Source organism: Megascapheus bottae, chromosome 20 (assembly GCF_031878675.1).
Source record: "Megascapheus bottae isolate mThoBot1 chromosome 20, mThoBot2.hap1, whole genome shotgun sequence".
NCBI classification, from domain to species: Eukaryota; Metazoa; Chordata; class Mammalia; order Rodentia; family Geomyidae; genus Megascapheus; species Megascapheus bottae.
Window position 1 is genome coordinate 38,475,766 of NC_143528.1, and position 20,129 is coordinate 38,495,894.

At 44.7% G+C, this 20,129-nt stretch overlaps 1 protein-coding gene across 5 annotated transcripts in view; it reads left to right on the top strand.

Moving 5' to 3' along the window:
- Positions 1 to 20,129, top strand: part of Ptk2b (protein tyrosine kinase 2 beta) — a 97,149-nt gene that overhangs the window by 35,581 nt on the left and 41,439 nt on the right. The window contains exon 1 of one of the 5 annotated variants that reach the window (XM_090353640.1): positions 6,512 to 6,601. The exons of the other annotated variants lie outside the window; for them this stretch is intronic. The gene's annotated coding sequence lies outside the window, so the exon portion shown is untranslated. Of the gene's footprint in view, positions 1 to 6,511; positions 6,602 to 20,129 lie in introns of those variants that run through there. 5 annotated transcript variants of the gene reach the window in all.

Here is a 20,129-nt window from a genome sequence, read left to right on the forward strand (position 1 = left end):
AGTGGTGCTGAGGCTCAAGTGGTAGAGCTCTAGCCTTGAGAAAGTCCAAGGACAGTGCTCAACCCTGAGCTCAAGCCCAGGACTGGCCAACAAAAAAAAAACAAAACAAAAAAAAAAAAAAACAAAACAAAAGCAGCCCCTTCCTATTTAGATAAGGCAACTGATTCTGAGCTCTAAGGGACCTACTGTGCTTAAAGAGGGCACACTATGCTCATGTTCTCGGGACTTCTGCAAGTACAGTAACACTCCAATCATTCAGATTTTCTGGAAACTTACTATGTCCTGATATCACAGCCATGTTGTATTAGAATCCTTGAAGGGGGAAGTGTGTGATAAAACAGAGGCTAGCAAGATAAACCAGACTGACGGTTGATTATCTTAGACAAAGCATATTTTCATACTCATAGTCTGCTTTATCTTTCTTCCCCGTGAACCATCACCCCTTCCCACGACATTTCAAAGATATCAATGTGACATGGCTATGTGATCAGGGCAGTCAATTCAGACCTGCTGGCTCCTTTGTTACCTGAAGAAGCTCTGAGAAAGAAGGGGCTCTGAGATACATTTGGTGTGTTGCCTCGCTTGGTTTTGTCTTATTTTTGAAGATGAAACTGTGATTAGACTCCCCAGTTAGACTTTAGAAACCTCAGTGGTTAGTTGAGAAACAAAGCGCTAGGTCTAGGGATAGCCAAGGTGAGGAAGGTATCCCATGGGCAGTCCCAGGAGCTGAGAGTCGTAGGTGTGAATGTCAAGGCCAGACTGTAGAGGTGATCCTGCTTCTACACTGTACACTAGGAATGGGGTACACAGTCAAGAGCAAGGGCTCTGAACTCTAATAACTGGGGACTGTGAGGAAATTGAGGCATGAGGTTATCCAAATAAAGAACTGAAAGCAAACTCAACAAAGCAGATTGACTTTAATGGAAAATTGAAGAGAGACCTGAGGAGAATCAGGAGTCAGAAGGCAAAATGAGAGCAGGGGTAGAGGGGCTTAAGTAGATCCCAAGGTGGGTCCAGAATGAAAGGTAGCTAAGGGGTTTTTGTGCCTTGAGAGTTAGTGGTAAAGCCTTGAAATGGAGGCCTGACACCTCACGGGTTGGGATGGGGAAGTGGGCTTTCACATTTAGATTAAGATTCTGGGGCTGCAGAATTTCAGGAAGAGGGCCGGGAAATAGTCCGTGGACCAAGCCATGGGAGCAACTTTGAGTTATGAGAATAAATGAGTGTAAAGTATATTTTCATCAGGGAACTATGTCTCAGTCACAACATTTCTTAAGGGCTATGATCTTCAGCTGTTCTTTAGTGTCTGTGAGAGTCCATTTCTTCCTGTTATATGAAGACATCAACAGTATTTAAAAAAAAAAAACTAATTTCTAGCCAGGCACAGTGACTCACGCCTGTAATCCTAGCTACTCAGGAGGCTGAGATCTGAGGATCTAGGTTCAAAGCTAGCCTGGGCACAAAAGGACCTAAGACTCTTATTTCCAATTAACCTCTAGAAAATGGGAAGTGGGGCTTGGCTCAAGGGGTAGGGTGGTAGCTTTGAGCTGAAGAGCCCAAGGGACAGCACCCAGGCCAAGTTCAAGCCCCATGACCCACAAAAAAAAAAGAAAAAGAAAGAAAGAAAGGAAGGAAGGAAGGAAGGAAGGAAGGAAGAAAGGAAGAAAGAAAGAAAGAAAGAAAGAAGAAAAGAAAGAAAGGAGAAAACTAATTTCTAAGTTCAACACATTGTTTACTGGGCATGCCCTTGCATCAAGCACTGATCCAGGAGTAGGCAGTGCCTGTCCTGAGGTTGCCCATGCATTCTACCAGGGATAGGGTATTATGTGGGTTGCATAAGAAAGCATGCAAGAATCACCTAATGCTGTGACTGATGCATGAAAAGAACTTGATAAGTGGTGATTGTTATTACTATTACATTCATAGATATATGGTATAAATGAACCTGGGAATCAGAAAAATGTGTTTTCATTTGAGAAAATGTTCTGTTTCTTCCTCAAAGCTGAAACTATCTTTTCATTAAGGAAAGTTTGTTAATCAGAGTACTCAGAAAAACAGAACAAATAGAATATATATGTGAGTGTATGTATATATGTATATATATGAAGAGGTGTATCATAAGGAATTAAGTGGTTATGGAAGCTTTTACTACAGTAAGCTAGAGACGCAAAAGAATTGGAGGTATGAAAAGTGGCAGCCTTAACACTCAGAGCCAGTGTCCCTAGTTTGCTCAGAAGGCAGAAAAAAGCTGACTATCCCATGATGGGGGTGGGGAGGGTCCTCTAGTAGTAGGACTTCTTTTTACCCTGGGAAGAGTCAGCTTTATGTTCCACTTGGGTCCTTAGCTTATTAGATGTAGATATCTGGTATTTTTTTTTCAAGTCTTTGAAGTAGGAACCTGAGAGACTGGTAGGCCTTGGCATAGAGTCTTCTAGAACCACAGAGCAGTGACAGCCATCCACCCCACTTCTGGGTACAATGAAGGTACCAGGAGTGTTTAGGTAGAAGAAAAGCTTCTGGAAAGCCAGAGCTGTTGCTTTAAAAGAGCAGAAGGGAGGTCATATTGAAGCATGATGAAACCAGTTCTCTGTGTTCCATAGTGCATAAATCCATGAGGGGTCGCCAGCTGTGAGAAGGCAAGGTTGGCAAGGAAAGCTCCTCAGGATTAGACAATCCTGGTGCACAGACAATGAGGCCTAAGTTCCAGGGGCTCCTGTGATTGCAGAGAGGCTTTGTTTTAGAACTAGAGATCGAGGTTCAGGATTCTAGACCTTTCTCATGTGTGCATTGACCATTGGAGACTTTTCATAGCATGCAAAAGAGGTAGGCTGGCACAGATCTGGAGCCCTCCGGAATGCATTTCAGCCCAAAGATTCAGACCACGGCAGGACTACATGGAAGGTACTGGGTATTCGTTTCTATCAGGTGCAGTAAGACACTACAAATACATAGAAGCGACTGTTATGAAGAAAGAAGTTCATACATAGCTCCAGAAACAATGGTAGGCCCTGCCAAGCTCCAGAAACAATGGTAGGCCCTGCCAAGCCACACAGGGAAGCACAAGGGTGGATCAGGAGGCTGGTGAGCCTTTATTGTGGTAGAAGTGAGGCAGGGTGAACAAGTTCAGGAGAGGCTGGTGTGAAGGGATTCAGTGGCTGTGGGGAACAGGATTATTTCCAGTTGCTTGGTACCTGGCCTGGGGTACTAAGGGCAGATGAGGAATAGATTAAAAGCCCTTGGAGGTGGTGGGGAGCCAGAGTGCTTTCATAGGAAAGCCATACCATCAGGATCTAGCCAATCCCAGAAATACAATTGTTTTTTGGTTAGGCCTTACAAACGCATCAAATATAGAAACTAGAACCATGGCTATTACAAGGCTCTACCCAGTGCTCTGAGGAGTAGCAGATTAATTTCTCTAGGACCCCCCTTGGCATCTGGAGGGCAGTTCTGGACTAGCTGATGTCTATGTTTCCTCCCAGCCCTGAGCTGCTATAAATTGGGCTGTAAATAGGCTAACAGTATAGCTTTGATGTCTTGAAGTGAGGATCTGAGCCTAAAGAGTTGAGCCACTTTCCTCAAAGTCTTGGTTTATTGCAGATCAGGGCCTGGAATTCCATGCTTTCCCTTATTTTCTGAGATGGGGCGGGTGTAGCTGGAGAGAGCAGATATGGTATTGTCACCAGTAAGAATTCACGAAGGCTAGGCAACCTGGCCTGAGAAGTGTCTCCTGGCTGTGGTACCAGTGGCTGGTGAGGACAGCAGGCATGGGAGCAGTGCTGTAGTTCCTATCCTGATTCTGAGCCTCATCTTTCCTGGACACAGAAGCAAAGACTTAGCACTGGGATGAACAGACCTCAGTCCCGTCTCAGCCTTGCCCTGATGGGCAGCTGACTTTGTGACTCTGGCATTGGCCTACCGGTTGTGCCCCATCGTGCTAAGTAAGATCCTTTGCATTCATTATGAGCAGAAAGTGTAGGGTGGGCCATGCCTATTTTTAAAGATTTTTCCCCCAAGGAGTACCAAGTTCTACAAACTACCAGAGTAGATGATCTCTGAGACCCCACCCTCCCACACTACAGTGTTGCAATCCCACAATGTTCTGATTTAGTCTGAGGGAGTCCATGTGCTACCACTTACTATAGGAGCAACAGAGGGGTGGACAGGTAGATTGTTGTCTGTGAAGGTCATAAGCTTTGAGGGACAGAACCCAGGCCACCTTTCTCCTAGACTGTTCTGTTCCCCCAGCTCTGCAGGCCTCTTCCACAGTGGCTCTTTCTTCTTCCTCCAGTAAGTGCAGGTGGCCCCCACTGCTCGCAGTGCACACTGTACCCATTTCCGACTCTTTTAGTATTGTACCCATATGACCTCTTTGTTCCCAGAGGGCTGTGGGCTGTGGCAGTGAGCAGGCCAGCCTATGCTCTGGATTCCCTCTGCTTTCCCTCATTTGGCGCAGAGCCCTACAGCGAGGCACTTGACAAGTGATGGCGCTGTTGACAGCCAAGAATAGAACCCAAGAGTGGGAGGAGAGTCTGCTCAGCCAGTGCTGTGGGGACCATGGAGGTTCTGTGTGGTTGCTACTTCAGCTCAAGGATGAGTGGAGAGTGGGGGTCAAGTGGACTGAGCATCAGACAGGAGCCGTATGGGTGAACTTCAGGACCGTGGAGAAAGAAGATCCAGGTGTGTATGTGACCTTGAAACCCATTAAGGTCAAAAATTCTAAGAACCCAATTCAGGCTTGGCAGATTGGCCAGGAATATTATTTGACTATTTGTCTTGCCTGTCTTGGGAGTACCTTTTCACAGCTTCCAGGTACCATTACTAGGGTCCACAGATCAGATCTAAATCCATTCCTACAGCCTTCTTGGATAAAATGTGTATAAGGACTAGGGCAACCTGGTATATGATGATCGGTGAGCCACCTGCAGACCCTCATATTTCCCTAGGTTCCTGTTTACAGCCTGAGACTCACTGTGCAAAGCCAGGGTGAGACTAATGCCTAACAGCAAGAAAGGCAGAGCTGGTCCCTGCTAGTCAACATAAAAAAAAACAAAAACAAAACTCTTTTAACACATTGTAGGAATGAATGATAGATAACCCTCTCTGGGACTGAAATGACACAGATGGATCCCTGTCACCAAAAAATTTATGTAGACCTTTAAAGGGACTTGAATAAGTTGGAGGATTTGTGATCGTAAGCCATACCCAGTGTTAGTGATTTGTAGTTTACAAATAAGCGCATCATAAATCTTAGTTTTGCTGCTCTTCAAGCTATTATTCCTAGTAAAGGACTGACATGCTCAACTTAGTGGGGTGAGGAGGGGCCAGGACAGACCTCCTGTGGCGCTCCCTCTGTCTAGAACACAAGCATCTTCCCCATCTGAATCCCTCCTTTGGCTGGTTTGGGAGGCCTCTTCTAGCCTCATGTCTGACCCTGTTGAATATAGCTTTTCACCCTTCCTGGGCCCAGAGAGAGGAGGGAGGAGAAAGGGCAAAGCATTTAAGCTGCCATGTGCTCTGTTTGTAAAGGAAGGCCTGCATTACAGTAGCCCTGTGTCTCTTCAGGCTGGTGGAGGTTGCAGGGAGTCTTTCCCAAAAGGGCAATAGAGATCAGAGAAATGTGGACACGGAGGGCAAGATTCTAGAAAACAGACCTATTTACCTCTGTAACTCAGTCATCTGCATAATCATCCCTCTGGGGAGGTAGGCTTCCTAGCAGACCAAGCCCTTCCATCTGTGGCAGCACAGGGCTGGGTTTCCCCTCCATCAGTATCCCCAGTAGGTTTTACTGAAGTCAGACTCACTACCTCAGACAACGACCTTCCCCCTTGTGTGTTTTTCTTTCTTAGATACTTTGCCCTCCTTTACATCTTTTGTCTGTTGTTTCTCCATCCACAACCTAAGGACTGTGTCTATGACCAATGATTTTATACCCTACTCTTAGATGCGTGGGGTCTGTCCAGGGGCCTTCCTCTGGGCTTGGGGTGGGGCAAGGTATCTTTGGGGTGCTACAGACTGGGGAGCTTTTTTAACCAAACAGTGGTATGAAGAACCTGTTGCTCTAAGCAGTTGGAATAGTCACACTCGAGACTTCCTTGGAAAATCTTCCTCTTAGTTAAACCTGTCATTTATAGATGAGAAAAACGGAGGTGCAGACAGATGAGTTGTCTTACCCAAGTTATCTGCATATCTTTCTGGGATATCAGTTGGATGTGATGCCAAGGAATGTAAAATCTTAGCCAACCTCCCCCCTCTCATTTTGTGTGTGAATGTGAAGTAGAAAAGGCTTTACCAGGACAGAAGTAGAATTTGGCTTCTTTGGGGTCCTGAGCACTAGCTGTGGACATCCCCTCACACACAGTCCCCACTTCCCTTGTCTGCCAGGAAGTAACCTGCCCAGTCCCTGCCCAGTCCCTGCTCCACTCTCCTACCCCATGTCTGTGGTGAGCTATAAGACGTCAGTTGCTGTTCTTTTTTCTGACTTCCTGTGTTCTTCAGAAACCTCAATAAAAAGAGATCTGAAGAAAGAAAGGGACTGATTTTTACAGGTAAAGTCCAGGAGTCTGACCACTCTTTTCCCAGCTTGGCTCCATGAGGATTGTAGGTATGTACTGGGGGAATGGCTCGAGGAGGGCATGGCGCTTTGAAAGTCACTGTAGCTGTTTTGATACTTCTCCTGTCCAGGAGGTTTCTAGTTGGCTCTTCTCTTTCTCTCTTTTTTTCTTTTAATTTCTGTCAGGGGAAGAAACCACCTGCTCTAATTTGAACAGTGTTGAGAAAGTTGCTAGAGAATGGCTCCCACTGGGGATTTCTTGACTGTGCACCCAGGCTGCCCTCTGAACTCTCGCAATTGGCTTTGTAGAAGTTCCCCCAAAGTTTTTGAGCTCTAAAGAATTCCCACCCCTCCCAGTTTGTTTTCTTTCTGTCCATTTCCCATTAAGGGTTTGGGTAATAAGACACTAAAATAGGAACTAGACATGCTCTGCAGTAAGAGGCTTGAGGATACCTTGGAAGGGTGATTGCAATACTGAGCTTTGGTGAATGCTTCTCTGGCTGTGGAAGGCCTCCACTCGAAACTAGGAGACCTAAGCTTCCCACTGAGAGACCATAGCTGCTCCTCTGAACTCAGATCAGACTGTAAGACAAGGGCCAGGCTGGTGGCTCAGCACCCTCCCAGGACAGGTATCAGAATCTCGCGGGATGTCACAGGCTGAGAAGTGGACCGTGTTGTCCACAGGAGAAAGTTTCACTGATGTGGAATGAGTAAGTCCTAGCGACCTAATGGGCTGTGATTAATCATCTGGTATAAAGTACTTTGTACTTGCTCTCACTGCAGAAAGAAACTTCCATAATACAAATTATAACTATGTGAAGAAATAAATATGCTAATAAGCTTGACTATAAGGCATGGTAAACTATATATCTTAAGTATAAACAATTTCAATTAACTGTTTAAGCCAAGCATGACAGTACATCTTTGTAGTTTCAGCTATTATATACCCAAAGGCATGAGGATTATTTAAGTCCAGTAAGATTCTGTCTAAATAATAAACAAATGAATTAAAATTAAAAAAGAATCACCTGGGACCTGGGCATTTTGGTACTTGCCTGTAATCTGAATGTTTGGGAGTCTGAGACAGGACTGTTCTAGGCTGGCCTAGGCTACATAGTGAATTCAAGACCAGCCTGGGCTATACACTGAGACACTGCCTAAAAAAAACAAAAGAAAAAGAAAAGAAAGGAAAAGGTGGGGACCCCCCCCAATACTACTATGGCAGGCCCAACCTCAGATGTCTCCATTAAGATAGGTGGCTGCAACACTCAGAGAACCCTGTGCTGCTCTAAGCATTCTAATCCAGAGCTCCAGAGGACACTACTTGGGCACCTGTGTGGGCAGAGGCCATACTGGCAGGCCCAGACTGGGCTCATTGCCAGGTTCTCCATTACCACAGGGTGTGGCAGCAAAGAGCCAAGCCTGGGGCCCGATTCAATGCTTTTCAAACCACACTTCTCTCTGCCTTCCCCGTGATCTTTGGGGAGTTATGTGCTCAGCTCTAGGGTCCCTGTGCACCAAGGGAAGGGAGAAAAAAGGTGGATGTCTTTTGAGTTATCAGGGTGCTGTGGGCTCACTGTGCAGGGCAAGTTTTGCTTCAGTATGGGGCTGGGGAGTGCTGCTGCTAGCGTGACACCTGACCACATGGAGGGGTCCAGGGAGGGTTAGGCAGGTGCTGTGGCCTCAGGGTTGGAGAGAGAACCTAGAACACAGCATGACAAAGAACTTAGAGGTCTAGCTACATGCCGTGGACTCCAAGACTGTTGAGAATAGAGTAAGTTCCTGTTATTTCAGGTTCTCCTTGCTACCCTTCTCTGGTTGTTTCTTCACACTGCAAACCCCCAATCCTGATTCTGAATGGGATCTAGACATGTAAATTGTAGCCCCCATTTATTCTCTCATGTAGCTTCTGGTAAGAAGACCAGATTGAGCACCCTCTGAGGGCTATGTGGAGAACACAGGAAGTCAGACTGAAAGGAAAGAAGCAAAAGGCAGATTCACAGAGAAGAGGTCCCGCTTTAGCTTTGTAGGGCAGACTGCACATACTTTTAAATATATTTAACCAATATAGCACAAAGAGAACTTAAGATCTCTCAACGGCATATAATTCTAAATGTAGATGTATTTTTATGTAGTAAGATAAAATCAGTATGTAAATTCTGTTCTCTGTCACTTAACATTTTTGTATTTTTATGTACTACTACTCCATGTATGTATATGTATGTACACACACACACACACACACACACACACACACACGTTAATGAAGCTTGAACTCCAGGGGCCTTACATTCTTGCTTGGCTTTTTTGCTCTAGGCTAACATTCTACCACTTGAGCCATGGCTCCATTTCCAGCTTTTGCTGCTTGATTGGAAATAAGAGGCTCTCCAACAGTTCTGCTTGGGCTGGCTTGGAACCAATATTCTCAGGTCCCAGCCTTCTCAGTAGCTAGGATTATAGGTGTGAGCCACTGGCATTGGCTTTGCTCCTTATATCTGTGTCATGACCTATTATTACTGGGATTGCTTAGATTGTCCCCCAGCACTTCACTGGGTCTTTGTTCTTATCCTCATCATTTCATAATTATAAATGGTACAGCTTTGTATGTCTTATTGTAAATGACCTTTCTCTAGATGTGTAGAACATGTTTTCCAAAGTTGAGGGACCAGGTCAGTACATGTAAGTTGTTTCATGCTGAACTGTCATGCTCTTTGGAAAGCCATTTCTGAATTAACTGACAATAGTACCAGCTTTATTATGAGTCCATAAACATATGATTTTTTACTACTTTTCTCTAGGTCTTTTGGTTTGTTTGATCACTATGTTGTGGATCCTTCCAAGTTGTTTTCATTAGCATTTTTAACCACTGAGATTTTTTTCATCTATTTTTAATTTTCCCCAAGTCTTTTCTACACAGGTGGCAATCTGTTTGCTTGGTGGTGCCGCTGAATTGTTATTTTATTCAATTCATATTTAAATAAAGGATGATTGTTGCACAGTACAGATGGATGCTGTTGTGTTTGATGGTTTTGATGTCTGTTTACAGAAAGCAAGTTTTTGGTATGTGCTAGATTTGTAGAGTGGCAGACTAGAAGCTGGCAGGTGGAAAAGCTTGTCCACCCCAGCTATACTGGAGACTAGTACCAGAAGGATTTCCAATTTCAGGATCACCGAGGCAAATATGTCTGCTAGAGCCTATCTCAAGCTAGGTGTGTCTGTCATCCCTGGTAGGTAGGAAGTGAAAATAAGAGAATCACGGTTCAGGCTATCCCTGGCAGAAAATGGGAGCCTGTCTCAAAAATAACCAGAGCAAAAGGGTGTGGGGAACTCTATTTAGAAAATGAACTGAATATCTTATGGGTGGGGATGGGAGGAAAAGACTGTGACAGAAGGAGAATAATTGTTCGCAAAGGTACTGATTGTACCTGATTATGTAACTGTAACCTCTGTATGTTTATCGACTACACAAAAACATTTTTTACCGGGCCTGTGGTGGCTTATGCCTGTAATCCTAGCTACTCAAGAGGCTGAGATCTGAGGATCAAGGTTCAAAGCCAGCCTGGTCACAAAAGAACCTGAGACACTTATCTCCAATTAACCTCTAAAAACCAGGAAGTGGGGCTTGCTCAAGGGTAGGGTGGTAGCCGTGAGCTGAAGAGCTCAGGGACAGCGCCCAGGCCCCACGACCCACAAAAAAAGAAATTTAAAATGAAATAACTGAGAAAGACATACACATACAAAAAAAGAGGTCTGTGCCTAGCAAGCATAAGGTCCTGAGTGCAAACTACTGTGCTACAAAAAAGATCTTTATAAAAGAAAACTTAGAGGGCTGGGAGCTTGGCCTAGTGGTTAAAGTGCTTGCCTAGCATGCATGAAGACCCGGGTTCGATTCCTCGGTACCACATACATAGAAAAAAGCCAGAAGTGGTGCTGAGGCTCAAGTGGTAGAGCTCTAACCTTGAGAAAGTCCAAGGACAGTGCTCAGGCCCTGAGCTCAAGCCCAGGACTGGCAAAAAAAAAAAAAAAAAAAACTTAGAAAGAAAAGCACTTGACTAACTGGCTCCGCCACTTTCCCTTATCCTCAGACTGGGAAAGACATTGCTTTGGTAAACATGAGAAAAGTAACAAGGTTGCAAATGTGAGAATGAACAATTGTGCTTAGTACTTGGTATAATCCTGTCAGCCATCCCTATGTGAATGTCCTCTATCTGCAGGTTCAACCAAACAAGGACTGTTTGAAAGAAATTGTGTCTGTACTGAACACGTACAAAGTCTTTTGTTCCTTGTACTGTTCCTCGAATAATAGAGCAAAATAATTATCTATATAGTATTTATATTGAATTAGTCACCTAAAGACAATTCAAAGCAAACCCAAGGATGTATATAGGTTAGATGCATTTTATTCAAGGGGCATGAGCATGCTGCCTTGTGGAATCTGCAAGGGTCCCTACACAATCTGGTCCCTACAGATGCTGAAGGATGACAGCACACACACATAAAGATCCTTTTCCTTGCCTTATGTTACATGATTTCTAAAGCTAGAGTTGGGTGTGGGGATGGGACCCATCTGTTATCTGGCCTATAACCAGTTGAACCCAGCAGTCCACCCAGGCTTCCAGGTTCTAAGTCCTTCATACCAGAACACATGTTTGCAGGCCCCAGGCTAAGGTCACATGTGAACAAATCGCAGGGGAAATCACAGTTTTTTCTTTTAGGAATTTTCTAGAAACCCCAGCATTGCATTAACTTCTACTGGCAGCCATCTCACAATAACTAACAGTGAACTTGCTGTTAGTGTTACCCTACTGTATAAGCTGTGGTACTACTAAACCACACCATCATCATCCTACATGAAGGCAAATTCTTTTATCTAATTAGCTTTTTGATGCAGGGTGTTGATGTGTGGCCTCCAGATAAGCCTGGAACTTGAGATCCCCCCTGCTTCCACCTTCCAAGTTCTGGAATTACTGTTATGCACCATCATATCTACCCCAAACCATCTTTTCTTAATCTACAAGAAGAATGTAATTTATCCTATTTCACAGGCCACCTTTGGCTCTATTTGGTATAGCTTGCTAGTTAGTAATGATTTCAGGAATCCTCTTTGAACTGTTGTTACAGTCATCATCTCTCCCAATTCATAATCAGCTTATATCCTTGAACTCCTTAATATCCAGGATCTAAAGGACAATTCCAACTACAGGTTAATGTGGACATTGCAACAGCAGTCTTTGGGATGAAGACATTAAAGCACCTGTGAATTCTCCTGTGCATCATGTCACCACTACAATATCCTTTCCAGAAAATGCAGAACTCAAACATGCAACTCAAGCACTGATTCATCACCACACCAATTTTCCTGGACCAACAAGATACTTTGCATCCCACTCTAAGAAGGAAGTGAGACCTGATGGTGCTAGAGATTGGAAGAGAAAGCAAAGCACAGAACACAGTTGCAAGTGGAGTTAGAAGCCAGTTTCTTTTGCAGCAATAGATGGCGTGGTTTGGAACGATTTGGCTTTGAGGAGCCTGGAAAGTAACAGAAGTCTGGGGAGGGAGGAAAATGACCTAAGAGACCATGCTTTCACCTGGTTTTCACTTTCCTGTCTTGCAGTGCTGGGTGGCAAGATGGGAATGACGGAGACTTTAAGTGAGCTAGATGCCACAGACCCTGAAATCAGCCTTTCTCGCCCAGGGGCTCTAATTGTCTAAGTAGTGGATGACTGGACCCAATGACAGCCAATGATACCTGTTCTTCCTCAACTCTGATTTCTGTGAGGTCTTACTGGTATCTTGAAATTGAGCAGAATAGTAGTATTTACACCAGAGAATCAGCCAGTGCTTCAAGGCATTCTCTCTGGATGCACCACCGTTTTTCCTAACAATTCTTGTGGCTTGCTATGTCACATCTGTGTGTCATCCTGCTGCCATATTTATACATTTTAAATGATAATCTGCTTTCCTGCAGGATGAAGCTCAAATTTCTTAATATGTTGCTACCTTCTGGTCTTGTTTCCCAAAGACATCCCACACATTCTCTTTCCCAGCCCAGCATCTTATCATATGGTTTTCTGATCTTGCTGAGTAAAGGTCCCCTAAGACAAAAAGCCTAGTCAGCAAACCCTGTTCAGTGGTCTTCTTGTAACAAGCTTAGAGGCCTTTTAGAACACAGTGTGTGTGTGTGTGTGTGTGTGTGTGTGTGTGTGTGTGTGTGTGTGTGTGTGTTCTAGATTATGACTCTGTTCAACAGATTCTGCAGGAGTCAGGTAGACATTAAGAGTCAGATGTGGGCTGAATAGTGACCCTGAAATCTGTCTTCTTCTCCTGAGGCCTCTCACTGAGGTCCAGGTAGTGGAGAACTAAACCAAATTCTTGCCTGCTACCTAGTCCCTGTATGTTTGTTTTCATATCTCCAAGCTCTATTGTGGTTTCTAGTGTCTGAGACATAGGAAGGGAGTGAAGGTGAGTGAGTGAGTGAGTGAGTGAGTGAGTGAGTGAGTGAAAAGGGAGTGAAACTGAGAGGGAAGAAAAGGAAGGAGAGAGGAGAGAGGGAAAGAGAAAAAGAGGGAGCTGAAGAATTGATTATAGGAAATGGAGAGAAATAGAGAGATGGAAGGAGAAAAACATGGCAGCTAAAAACTGGCAAATAGCAAAAGAAGTGTGATTTGATTTTTCTTAAATCCATTTGGGATAGACTCTTGCTACATAGCTCAGGCTATCCTCAAACCAATGATCCTCCTGCCTCCGCCTCCCACATGCCACCACGTCTGGTTTAGGACTGTAATTTTTTTTTAGAGATCATATTTAATATTTAACAACTGCACAAACCATCTTTGGCTACAATAGTGCAACTTACTTAGCACCCATTTGCAAAGGCTTTTTCTTGAATGAAGGACTGTAATTTTTGAAGCGTTGGGGAAGCAACGGAACCCAAAGATCAAATGGGCGGAAAGACATATGTGATGGGCTAAGGGACACAAGAACTGAGCCGGCACGGAGAGCAGAGGCCACCTGAACAAAGCAGGCTGGACTCCACATCCCTGCTTCTCATTTTTGCCCAAGAGCTAGCCTACATCAGCTGGCCCTGGATGGGGGCAGGTCTTGGCAGCAGAAAGGGCTCCAATGGGTAATGGGTGCGGGGGTGGAGAGCCAAAATGTGATGGAGTCTCCATAAATGCTTTTTTGAATTACACTGAATTATAGCTGGCACTAATCACAGCCTTTCTGGATCCTTCCTTCACAAAGTTGTGGGGAGGGATCCTTAGAGAGGAGGGAAGGGATTAACTAAACCATGGGGGCCCTGGAGCCACAGAATGCCAGCCCTGCAGGAACGGGGACTGAAAGGACTTGGCCTAGGAGGGGGCCCAGCGTGGAGCCATCAGGGGCCAACCTTACCCAGAAAACACAGGAATAGCTCCCTAAGACTGCGCTGTCATTGCAGTTAGTCAAGTCTCTGCACCCAGCCGGCCTCTGATAGGAAGGTCTGTGTTCCCTATTTGTTGGTGTGGAAACAACGAGGGGAAGTGACTCAGAGACAGTGGAAATAAAGTGTGCCTCTCTCGTGACATTCTGACTTCTGTGAGACCCAAGGGGCTGGCACTTGGACTGTCTCCCTGTGAGGCTTCCTGCCACAGAACACAGCCTGTGTGTCCTCAGGCCAGGCAAGGAGCTGAGGAGAGCAGAGCATGAAGGAGGGGTGACATTTCCAAGGGCACACAGAGGAAGGTGGTCTTGCTGGAAAGGCAGCCCTGAGCCCTGGACATGGGAGCAGGGGTGCTACTTTATCACCAGGCATTGCACTTGCCAGGCCAAAGGGACCTCTTAAAGTGATAGCTTACTGTAAGTTTTCTTATAGTTCTTTCTTTGGCCCATCCATGGGTATTTTAAAAGCACATGTTTGAGGGGACTTTACAGAAGTCACCTCTGACTCTTCCAAAAATGCTGTTAATCTCCTGTCCCAGGGAAGAAGGTAAAGGCTTCAAGGGGTCATTTTTGCTTAGCTCTGACAAACTGCAGAGACCTGGGGCTCAAATTGCCCAAAGCTATTGTTGTCATTTTATAAACCAATGTCCATTGTGGATCTGGGAAAAGGTGGATTAGGTTAGAACAAAATACAGTCTTCATTGAACGCATTCAGCTTTAGAATGCATTATCTATATTGCTCTTAATTTTCCCATTTTGCCATGGACCCATGGAAACATCATCAAAGCCACCATCAGTGTACCAACCACTGTGTAGAAACTCTGGTCTGCCTAGCCTCTTACATATCCTGCCATCTGAGCTGATCAGAAACTGATTGTGACACCAGCCCCTAAGCATGGCACCAGCCCACTGGCATTTGGTAGCTGCCACTAGTCAGAGGGTGGTAGGGTGGTAGGTACAGCATCAAGGAGAGGAACCCTCATGCACTTGACTCATTCAGACTGGGTTTAAAGCCTGTGTCCTCAATACCGGGCTGTCATCCTGTGACATTACTCATATTCAACACTGGAGGCGGTTCATATGGAGACCCACAGTCTCTGCCACTTACAGCTGTGTGATCTGGACAAGGTGATTTCTTTGGGACTCAGCTTTTCTCTCTTAGAGAATGAGACTGCTATTATCTATTTTTCCAGGGGGGAAAAACACAGATTATATACTGAAACTCCTGTGCAACATGGCTGTGTGTGTGTGTGTGTGTGTGTGTGTGTGTGTGTGTGTGTGTACATTCTAGTACTTGGGTCAGGATTCATAACCTGGGCACTGGATGCTTCACTTTTTCCACTCAAGGCTGGTATTGTGCCACTTTTGGCTTTTTGGTGACTAATTAGTAGTAAGAGTCTCATGGACTTTCCTGTCTGGACTGGCTTCAAACCCAGATCTTCAATATCACTCTCTAGAGTAGCTAGGATTTGGCACCTGGTGGCATATGTTTAACAGATCATGCAATTATTTCATCCAGGGGAAAAAACTATCTTTATCTGTGATGCTTAAGTATAAGCTTAATTCTGCTTCAGTTCCCAATTCCTGAGACAGGTAAATGTCTTGCCTTCCAGGAAGAACATAATTTATTTTCTTCCTGAAGATTCTCAGAGACTTGGAGATTGAAGGCTCCTTTAGTACTCTTTGCAACTTTAGGCCAAGAAATTCTTATAGCCAATCAAAGCCTTTCCTGTTGTAATTTGGACCCATTTCCTTGTGTTTGTTATTCTTCAGTTGTGACTTGAGCAGTTTTGGGGGCTGGGAGGCAAGCTGGAGCCCAGAGAGGATCACAGCCAGCGTTTCTACTGGGGCCGTGGCATGATCAGGCCTTTGATACTCTTGAAATGTCTAGGGCAGACCAGGACACAAAGAAGAACAATGAACAGGTCTGGGAATAACATGAAGGAATTCAGCAGAAAGGGGCTGGACTTTGGGCTCAGAAGTTAAAGGTCAAAGGACTTTGTGAACATCCAATCCAGACACCAGCTGTTGGTGAGAAATTCCAATAATCAGGCAAAATATAGAGAAATGGGAAAGTTCTGTTGTCAGGAATACGCACTGGAATGTCCTAGAGGGCTAACTCCACATTCAATAATTCATGTTGGTAGCCTCAAGTCAGCCATCCTGGCAATACTTACGCTATGGAAACTAGCAAATGCTGAAAATTACAAGTTTTTTCCATAGAGAGCTACTAACAGGAGGAACAAAGTATGAGAATGCATGTAGTACCACAATCTTTAGAAAATAGACAATGACTGATGAGACTTTCCTTTGGGTTGTGCTTTCCTGGTTATAATAAACTTCAGCAGGTATCTTCTCACCTCTCCTAGTCCTCCCCTAAAGGAAGCAGAGCAGGCAGCAGAGCCTTGAGAGGGGCTGAGGTTTTAGCACAGGTCTTAGAGCTAGATGGAAAATGAGCTAGGATGAGAACAGAGGTAGAGGGTGTGAGGACTCAGGGTATGTTTTCCTAAGATCGTGGACCAATGGCTAACAGTCCCTACATGACACTTCCCGTTGCTTAGCTTTGGAGTGTGGTAGTTCACTGCTGATGTGTGCCCACTGATGTGTACCTATTCTCACCGAAGCTACCGCCTGCCAGTAGAGGTGGGAACTGCCTTTGAAGGCTGGGCTTTTTTGACTGGCTCCCCGCTACCTTTCAATCTTGAGTCCTACCAGAACCTGTGCAGAGTGCCTGCATGAAGGCTTGTATTACCCCAGGAAGGAGAAGCTGCTCTGGGATATTCTATGCTGGACTGCCACATTGGCTCTGGTATGGAATTTATGCCACCCTGAGGGAGGTGCCACCTTCTTCAGAGGCAGCTATGGAGTGGAAACATTCTGCGCCTACATTTAAACCTACTTTGAGATCCAAGTTACCCTTTCCATCCTCCCACCTCTGCTGGGATTGAATCTAGGACTTCAAACATGCCAGGCAAGGACTCTACGACTGAACTAAATCCCCAGCCCTCGAGCTGACTTCTTTGACCAAATGTCTTAAACTTTCCTGGGTGTGTTTTCCATCTGTAAAATGGCTTTCTTCATCCCTGCTCCTTGTTGTGCATAGCATTTTGTGTTTCTTCCTGTCATAATTATTTTTGGAATACCTAGTCGCAGCAGTGGTGAATGCTGCAAAGGACTGAAAGCACAGCTGAAGGGCTGTGCCAGCCTGAAGGCAAAGGAAGAATGTAGGTGATGAAATAATAGGGCTAAAACATTTCTGCTGGGCCCTGGGGGACAATGATGATTGAGAGGCCAGGAGAAGCTGACAGAGATAAGAAACTACCCTTCTCTAGGCAGGTGGGTAATGCCTGGTATGTCAGTCTGCATGGGACTACATTTGGTCAGATGTAGAAGATCAATATTTGAACACTGCTAGAATCAGACTTGGATCCTAACTGAGGCAGACATTGCTCAGTCAGGAGGAGAGATAACCTCTCATGTGAACAAGCCTCTGTGATTCAGGTTGTGGTTTTTCATTGTGGTATTTCCTGAAGAGATTTTATATTTTTGAGCAGTTTTAAGTTGTTTGCAGCAAGACTGGAGAGAACGTATAGGGATATCTCCCTATCCTCACATGTGCATCGCTCCCAGTACCAACCTTTCACCCCAGAGTAGAATCGTTATTGCAATTGGGTAGTACATCACTAATATCCAGTCCATAATTTACATCAGGGTTCAATCTCATGCTCTACTTCCTGGGAGCCTAGACAAAGCACACACACTTACATCCATCATGATGACACCATCAAGAATAGTTTTACCGCCTTGGCATTTTCTGTGTGCCCTCCTTGGTCATTCTCCTTGTGCCTGCACACAGTAAACCCTGATCCTTTCATTGTCTTAACACTTCACACTTGTACCTTTTCCAGAATGTCACGGAGTCCAAATCACGTAGTCGGTAGCCTTTTCAAACTGGCTTCTTTTACCTATAAAATGTGTATTTAAGGTTTCACCTTATATTCATGGATTGATTGGTCATTTCTTTTTGGAACTAAATAATATCCTGTTTGCTAGATCCACCACAGTTTGTGTCTCTATTCATTAACTGAACAACATCTCCATTGCTTCCACATTTTGGCAATCGTGAATAAAGCTGCTATAAACATCCATGTGTAGGTTTTTGTGTAGACATAAGTTTTCAACTTCTCTGGGTAAATACCAAGAGGCGTGATTGTTAGATCATCTAGTAAGAGAATGTTTCGTCTTGTAAGAAACTACAAAGCTGTCTTCCAAAATGGCCGCACCATTGTGTACTCTGACAGTAGGGAGTTACAGTTGCTCACTTTATGGTTGCATTTTTACTTCCCTTTAGCAACTCAAGTGCAAATGCACTACCTTTCATTGTGCCATTAACTGCAGAGGCTCAGGCTCAAAGCACCTGAACATCTTTTCCCAACATCCTTACCCTGACCCCAACTTAGCCCTGGAAAAGTCCTCTGCTCTACTTCTATTCCGGCATTCTATCTGACACAGAGGGCTTTCTCCTCCACTCCTGTCTTCAGTTAGGTAAACGTAGAGTTTCCTAAGCTCTCGCCGGATAGGTATTTTGAATTTTACTGATGCATTGCTGCTTAACTCTTCTCTCACACTCTTCCCAGGGGCTGCAGGGTTTCCAGTTCACGTTCCCTAGTGTCATGACACTTTGAGGCAGGATGCTGCCTGTGTGGTGAGACAGCTCTGGGGACTTCCACAGCTGCAGACACGCCTGGCCTGCTTTATTGTCACTGCCTGGGAGCTACACGGTGTGAACAGTGGCTCTGATGCCCTTCTTTCCAGCACTGAGTCCACATTTCCAGCAGCACTGGTGGTGCCCGGGTTTCCCCGTGGCCTTGGCATGTCAAGATGGATTCGTAGAGTCCTAGAATTTCTGTCTAGTCAGTTCAGGCTATCACAAAGTACCACAGACTGGTTGGTTTATAAATGACATTTACTTCTACAATTCTGGAAATTCAAGACAGGATGTGAGCATGGTCAGGTGTAGGTGAAAGCTCTCTGCCTGTCTGCATATCATCAATTTATTGCCAGAAAGGTGATCAGATTTTTTCATGTAAAAAGACAGTAATCACATCCATTAGGGATACTTCCAAGATGGAAGTATAGCTAGTTAGTTATATAGACAGGGCTATAGAAACAGATATACTGATATATTTACATCATCTCTACAGTAAAATAGATTGGACATGCTCTTTTCTATCATTCATATCCCAAATTGTGTCTGTGTTTGTTAATTCTCATCCTAGAGCGTCCCTTGTCTTCTCCCCCTGACCTAAGGAACATATTCTGTACTACCTCTTCTTTACGTCTCAATTGGATTTTCATAATTCCTTTGCTTTTAGAAAATCTCTTCAAATATAATATCTATACCTTTCTTTTCTAGTGCAAAGAAATAATATATTGAGCCTGGCAGAGGCTGAGATCTGAGGACTGTAGTTTAAAGCCAGTCCAAGCAGGAAAATCAATGAGACTCTTATCTCCAACGAACTTCCCAAAAGCTGGAAGTGGAGCTACAGCTCAAATAGTAGTACTATGGCCTTGAACAGAAAAACCTAAAGGACAGTGTCCAAGGGCCTTGAATTCAAACTCCAATACCATCACAAAAAGAAAAGAGATTTAAGTATAGAGAATAAAAAGAAGCTATTTTTACATTTTTAAACATTTGTGTTTGTATTTCAGCTTTGCCAACTGCATTATTTGGCCCAACCTCTGGCTAAGAATTCCCCCTCTAAGTCCCAGTCTCCTCTCTCTCTCTCCCCCTCTCAAAAAAGGGATCTTCTTTCCACGAGGATATATTTAAAGATTTCAGGATGAGACCCAAGCTTGTCTTATAGCAGTAGCCCACAGGCCAGGCTAAAACTCCCAAGGTATTTACATAATGTCAAAGTCAGGCTCCAGCATAGACCCACACAGAGACAGCTCTGAAAAAGGGCTTAAAGTCAGTATTTGTCCCAGTTGACACCGCCAGGGCAGAGCTAGAACTGTCGTTTCCATTGATGGTCTCTGCTTTGGAACTATGGGAAGTAAGCCCCATGGAAGTCCCAAGAAGATGGTCCTGTTGGATTCAGAGGACAGGGCTGGGGTACACGACAGATCCACAAGGCTTCTGTGCCAAGCCAGGCTA